This window comes from Lathamus discolor, chromosome 1 (assembly GCF_037157495.1).
Source record: "Lathamus discolor isolate bLatDis1 chromosome 1, bLatDis1.hap1, whole genome shotgun sequence".
Lineage (NCBI taxonomy): Eukaryota > Metazoa > Chordata > Aves > Psittaciformes > Psittacidae > Lathamus > Lathamus discolor.
Window position 1 is genome coordinate 155,687,647 of NC_088884.1, and position 7,655 is coordinate 155,695,301.

Consider the following 7,655-nt stretch of genomic DNA (forward strand, 5'->3'; position numbering starts at 1 on the left):
CAGAAGAGGATCAGCTGGTGACACATTCATTTTATTAATTTATTGTTACGTTTTGCAATTCCCATCACTTAACCTCGGGCTCCAGGCAGTTAGGTTAATACTACAGTACCAAACTCGCAGCCAGTGGCTGGGGATCACCAGGATGAGTCTAAGGAAGCAATGGAGTGTCCAAGAGGAAAACACCACCAGTCTCCTGTTACTGCGCTGAGTCTGACTTGGGACCAGTGCAAGCCACTGCAAAGCCAAGCTTGCTTTTCAACCATTAATCATCAACTAGAGATTTGTTTCCCCCTCCCAGACTTTAATCCACCTAGGTTCTGAACATGCTGATTAACACTGCAGAAACCTATAGTGTGAGAGAGACCCATTGTAAAAACCCAAAGACATGTATGGTCTCTGCTTTAAAGATCTTTTTAATCTGGTTTCAAGCACAACCAGGACAGGGTGGGGGAGAACCTGACCAGCTGCAACAAGTTCTTTCTGTGATGGTCCACAGCCATTCCTTCCCCTTTTCATCCACATGTGCCTGGCATATACACGGCTGCTCCTTGTGCTCCACACCATCTGCTGGGGCCTTGCCTGGCCCTCGGCCCCAAACCGGGATCTTGCAGAAGGGGGGTGGCATTTCCCTGTACAATTCACATCGCAACTTCTCTGTACGCTGTTTCCTATTAGTGTAATTGACAGATTGATATAGTGGTATAGTGCTATTTAACATCTGCAAAATAAAAGAAATGCTTTCTAATAATGCTTCCCTTATTCCCCTCCCCTCAGCACCAGAGGGGAATCTAAGCTTCCAGGACTTGGGTTTGATCCCCTCCTCTGAGAAAGTCATTGATATCAGTTGTGGAGACTCTGCATGCCTTCTCTGCCTCGCTGAAGCACTTGAGCCAAGTGGTTGATAAAATGACTGTTTTCCTACATGGAGCTGAATGCAAGGAAATCTTTTTTACCCCAAATTATCCCTGAAGTCCTCACCAGTGCCTGGGAATTACAGAACCACCTCTCCCGGCTGTGCCTCTCTCTGCTGACGTTCTGCAGATGTGCTCAGTCCCTGGGAGTAACTAACCCTTTGTCCTGGCCCCTGAGGCAGGAGAAACAACTAAGATGGGACCAGCAAACCTTTAGGGGAAGAGCAGCCCTGTGGCAGTGAAAGCCATCCCTCCCCAGGACGGGGACACTGCGAGGAGAAGCTCTGTTAGCACTCAGTTGCATCTTGCCCAGCTCAAGCCAAAGGCCACCCAAGACTCATCATGTACCTCAGACTGGCTGGTCACCAAACCCAGAATAACTGTTGGCATGACAAGCTGCAACTCTGCCATACCCAAGGCACCGATGCACTTGGCGCTGACATCCCTCACGCACTCTACTCTGACGTCTCTGTTGACGCCAGAGTGCTCCAGCAGCAGCCTCCTCCAGACTGAGGACCAACCTGGCACCGAATACAACACAAGCAACTGAAGCTGTAACTGTTCCCATCAATCAAGTCAGGATGTTGCTTCTCTTGGAAAGCATCAGAATACGTAATGGAGCTTCTGAGGATACCTTTGTCAATGACTTCCCTCTGTAGGAGAAAGCTGCTCTCCTGCTCACCCCAGTCCCTCTTCTGATGGGCACTGAAATGACAAGTCTGGAAGACATTTTTCATGAATGCTGACCTCAGTGGGATGGAGGATCTCACTCGTGCCCTTCCTTTTAACACACACCTGCTCCTAAGAGCTTAGAGGAACATGAATTTAATGATCCTCTCACAGATCTGTTCCTCATATCATGTCTAAACATCCTACCTTTATTTGCAATCAATATGTACCAGCTTAAAAAATAGCTCTCACAGCTCTTCCACCTTTCATTGTGACCTCTACAGATGACAAGCCCCAGACAGGGTAGAAGGGTTTCTCATTTGCAGATGTGGATTTAATGAAGTTCACCCATAGATGTTTCTGTGACAGAGATCAGACAACTCCATCAATCCTAACATATCTGTTGACTACCCTTCGAGTGATCTCTGCTACCCAACCATGTACAGCCTTCAGCTTTGCAAACGTGGGTTAACGCGCACCAAATAAAACTTCCTTTAGCCAAGTTTTAGGGAAAGGTGTTTTCCCTTGCATTTGCTGGGAGATAACAGCTCTAGTCAGTCAATTACTGGAGCTCAACCCACAAACTGTGAGCCATTAAACTGTTATTACAGAAGAGCATGTCCGATCCTGCTGATGGGATTGTGGTAGAAGTGAGGTAGCACCTTCTTGGCGAAGCAGAATTTATTCTATTAGGATGCAAAAAATTTCTGCAGCTTCTAAACGTGTGTGTCGGCAACCCAAATGGGCAGCTGCCTGTGGAGGTGCTGACACCCAGGTTGGTACCTGTTTGTATTTCAGAAATGGAAATACATTAGTTTTGGTTCAGGTAAGTCTTGAGACCAATTGGCTTCCTCCCAGTTTTAGCTCTAAATGCACTAAACACCCTTTTAGGCAGCAACTCAGAACACGGAAACTGGGAGAAGGTCCCCATTGGAGGGCTATGAGAAGTACGCATCACCCCTTAAAGACACAGGTCCAGCTCTCTAAAACACATGGGTATTTCAGGAGACCATCCAGTAATGTCTTGATTACGTATAACTCAAAAAATAAAGCTGCTTGCAGCCTTTTGTGTTTGAGGCAAGCCGTTGAAATCAAGATCATCCAAAGCACAGGCTTGTCATGGCTCTTTGCAATACTACAATCTGGCCCACCAGGAGTGTAACACATTGGGGTTTGCAGTGCAGTTGATACTGTGTTTTAAGTTCAAAAACGCTGTCTGCATGAGTTGGGGGATTGTCACCTGCCCCATGTTTTGCTGTCTACTGGGCTAAAATGCCCACTTTCTAAAGTCTTGCTGAAAATTATGGTTTTAGTGTATCTGATCACAGCAGACTGCAATTTGCAAAGGGAGATAAAGGCAATGAGGTAAGAAATACTCTTCCACTACTTCTGAAAACCTTGGCCAGAGGAGATAGGCAGGGACAGACAGTTACAGAGGGGAAGCTGTCTTCTTTTCTCCTCCATTAAACCAACGGGTCCATGGCAGTGAAGCTATTGTGCTCGGGAAAGTGCTGGAAACCAGGAGCTCATCCTAAGGTAGGGAAGTGCCTTGCAGATGGTGGAGCTGGGCTTGGGAATTCTGATAAGGTCCATGCACCCCTTCACTCTGTCATACTCCCTGGGTGATGGAGTCATGTGGGTTTGCAAAGGCTCAGAAGATATAGAAAACCGTAAGGGTTGTGAACACAAAGCCAGCAGGTCAGTGCTGTAAAGCTGTACACAAACCACAGCTCATGATGTCCTGACACCTGTGAGGGACAGCTAACAATACAGCAGCATTTGTAAAGGAAGCAGAATGCTTTCCAAACTGCAGGTGGTCCTATTACAAAGACAGAAAGAAACTATTCAGGCTGAGGGAGTACAGTAGGTGTTTTAAGGTACACAAAAAAAGGACAGGCCCTTTCATCAGAGGGTCTAAAACCAAACTGGGACACGCCACAAGGAGAAAAATTTGGATAGACCAGGGGGAAAAGTGACAGCAATACATTACTGATTAAAGACCATCACATCATTGAGCAGCTTTTATGCACATCTAAAACAATACCTGCAACGAAGTCCAACAACAGAAATGGGTGCTTTGGAGGAAGCTGGCCGAGGCGAAGGTGTCCTGGCTGACACAGGGCAGGGAAGGTCAGGATATGTCAACACTCAGAACAAAAAGAACAAGAAAAATACACATTTCCACACAAACGTCCTGCCATAGGGCCCTCTGTGTGGCAGGTTTCTCTGATGGTGAGCAGGGCACAGGGCCACCCAGGAGGATGGACTGAGAAGGTGCAGGTGAGCTGGAGGCAGCTGGAGAGGGTTTTGATTTCATTTTGCTAGACCATGTCCTGCTTGAATTTCACTGTAATCAGAACATTTCCCAAAAGCATTTTGATCCTGCTGAACTGGCAGATTCTGACCAAAAATATCTCCTTTGCCTATTTTAGTAGTAACCATGGAAGCCAGCTTTGCACAGACATTCAGTTGGAGGGAGAAGGATGGCGAGAGACAGCGAGGTGAATGCAGACGAGCTGGGAAACGGGGCTTCAGCCGTTTTTGTGGTCAGACCAGAAGGCATTAGCACAGACAAGGGGGAGAACTGAAATTATGTGGGGCTTGAGAAGAAGGAGCTCATGGAATTCAGGGAACCCAAGAAATTCATTACTTGGAGAGACCAGGTATAGACTGGTATGCTGATAGTGATTTGATTAAAAAGCATAATACTAACAGTTTTTTAATTACTTTGTATTTTTTTAACAGAAACACACATGCTCATACTGCACCCTAGTACAGCATATTGGGGTGGGGGGGCAAGAATCCTTTATGTCCTGAAGTTACAAATAACTACTCCCAAACTGTCTGGCACTTATAATATATATAGGCAGGATGCCAGACTATATGGACTTTCAGCCACACATGTTCCTACATTTTCAAGCATTGAGAGGCAATATTCCTAATGATTTATTTGTATAATATAGTAAGCAGACATCAGTTCTGCATGTGTCATACTCCCAGCTCAATTTCTAGCAAACAGAGCATTTCTGAGATTTGGTTACTCTTAAGAAATCATTTGCAGGTCCTCTGCATATGGAACAACCCTGCAGTATGCAGTATCAGACAAATTCCTTTTCTGGTTAGCAAACAACAAATTAGATTGCAAATAAAATCATTTAGTTCCCAACGAATGGTTTCCCAAACCCCACTTGAAAGAAATTATTTTTGCCCTGCCTGCTTGCAGGAGTTAGTCTGTAAGTCCTCCTGCCCCTGTTTGGGTTTTAGCACATTTGAGCAAGCTACGTGCTGGGAAGTGTCTAGTTCATTAAAAGGTGCTCCTGAAATGGTATGCAAATATTTCTCTTTAAGAAGTAAATTCCTCTGAGAACCTGTTCTAAACAGTTTGCTTTAGACATAGACTATGATTTAATCCAGTTTGGATTTGAGATGTATCACAAAAGAAGAGAAATACTCCCTGTTGCACAGGGAGCTTGAGCTGAGCAACACTCCCATGACTCGTGATAGGGGCAATATGCTATGTCATGGAAAACCAGATGACACAGCTGGTGTGACCGTGGTGCTGCTATGGCCGCACAGGGCATTGTTTCTACCCCATCAAGAATTAATGCTGCTGGTGTCATCGCTTGCTAACAGCAGTGCAAAACGTAGTGATATTTAAATAAATGGAGGTTATCAATTCATTGATCCATTAGCGAGCAGCCATCCCCCAGATTAAGATGAGGGCAAGCCAAGCATAGGGAGCTTGGCACTGACACAGGACTTGAGCTAAGCAAGATTTTGCACCGTTGTGGTACCCAGCATTAGAGCTGCATTGAACAAATGGGTTCTAGCTTGTTCGTTCTTCCAGAAAGGAGAGTGGTTTGGGCCCTTTTCCAGCAACCTCAAAGAAACTGCAGCACAAGTTGCTGGCAATTCCCTGCCAGAAGCCCAGCCTCACTGCTCCAAGCTTGCTACTAGCTTGGCAGCCTGCTGCATCCCCGAGCAGCTGTTGCATCCCCGCGCTGTCTCTCCCTGACTCCCTGCCAAGGTCTATGATGGATATAGGGAGGCTCCAGTCCCTTGTGGTCCCCTGCCCTCCACCCACAGCCACATCCAGGTGTGCTCAGCAATTACTCCAACATGGATGTGGAACACCTCACACCATAGCGTCTCAGTAGGGGACAGCGGTGGGATTAAGTCCTGCTGTTCTGTAGCTTATTCAGCCACAGGTTTTATAAATGAAAAGCATTACAAAATCAAAGATGTCAGCTAAGGAGAGATAGGAGCTTCTCTGACTCTCCTTCTACCCCCAGCCTTTCCCCTCACAGGGGTTCTCTCAGCTCTCCATCCCCACAGAGGAAAATTTACAAGATGAAAAAATATTTGAGATAAAATATTTAGGGCACAGGAGACTTTTGTATCAGCTCATGAAAGATTTGAATGCTAAGATGTAAATGGTGTTTTGGGTATTACTGCAAGGCAGCCTTGGGAATAGAAATTTGAGAGAAGTGTTGCAACCTATAAAGTTCAGATGATGTCGTAAAAGACCGCCTGACCTAAGAGCTGCCAAAAAGATAAGTAAAACCAAATTCACCAGCACTGCTGTGATAGCCAGAGAGCTTATCTGCTTAAGTGGCTGCTAATGGAAGTCGAGACTGTACAAGAGGTAGCTGCTGTTTCTGGGACAGGCTGCCAGTGATGTCAGCCATCCCACAGCATCTGTATGTTTCTTTGTACGGGAAGCATGTATGGCTTTCAAGGTACTAAACTGGAAGTATCACACAGTAGGTTGCAATTGGTCTTGACTATATTCCCAGTTCCATACTTAGTCTTTCAGGGGAGTGTAGTACTCCATCAGAGAGCTACTGACAGGGCCTATGAAGTCCTGCATGGTCCTTTCTTTGTGCTGATGATCCACGCAAATTCTTCAGCTACCAGGACACCAAGCTGCACCTCCAAGACAAACACAGTACTGGGAACTTAAGCATTAGCTCTCACATCTTTCACTAGGCAGGAGGATGACCCACCTCAATGTAGGAAGGTTTGCTGCAATATGCATATAATGTTGCCCCTTTTAACACAAAGTGGGTTGCCAGTATTTGGGGTCCTGTTATTCCTCTTGGTTTACAGCATGCACAGTCTTCTTTCCTGGACATCCTAGGGACAGCCAGAAGAAGTAATTTCCCCCTCTCATATCCAAACGTGCTGCCTCCAGCCAGCCTTCTGCCCTGGGATCCCACATCTCCCCTCGCTGCCTTCACCATAAGCCTGTACTGCAACTGCTTTTAGGTTCCTCACTGACTCCTGGCTTTTTCCAGCTGTTTTTTTCCTCTCCATGGCTCCCTGCTGTTTACCAGACACAGATCTGCTCCAACCACTCCCCAGCCACCAAGGGTCAGTTTATATGCCAACCTTAGCGTGTTCTTCCGATCCAGGCTTTAACTTCTATTGCTTCAGCTATCACTAAGCCAAAGAGTGTGTCTTAGTTTCCTCTCTCGGCCTCAGTGAAATACTGCCAGCAAACCCATCAGCCCACGAATCAAAGAAACATTTTCTAGCCATCGCATGCAGCAGCATTCTGGCCAGCCTGAGGAAGTCCCTCTGCCTCCTTTCATAAACTCTCCTGAACTAATGCACACCCACTGAACACTTTTGGATGCAAATTTTTCCATGTCTGGCACCAGCTGCCCAGTACCAACAGTGATTTTAAAATCCTTGCCAGTGCTTTTCATTTAGTGTGGCATTCAGTATTGTAAACTAAAGGATGTGCCCTGAGTAAGTGTAGATCTATGCAGCGAAAAGCAGCGTGATTTGCTTGCCTGTAAATAATCACCTCAATATGGGTACTCACATAATATCTCAAACTGGAAGGAACCAATAAGGATCATGCAGTCCAACTCCTTGCTCCTTGGAACACTACCTACAACTAAACCATAAAACTAAGAGCGTCATCCAAATACTCCTTGAACTCTGTCAGGTTTGGTGCCACGACCATGTCCTTGGGAACCTGTTCCAGTGATCGACCACCTTCCCAGGGAAGAACCTTTTCCTAATGTCAAATTCCAGTTTCCTTGAATTTTCACATTCAGAGGCAAG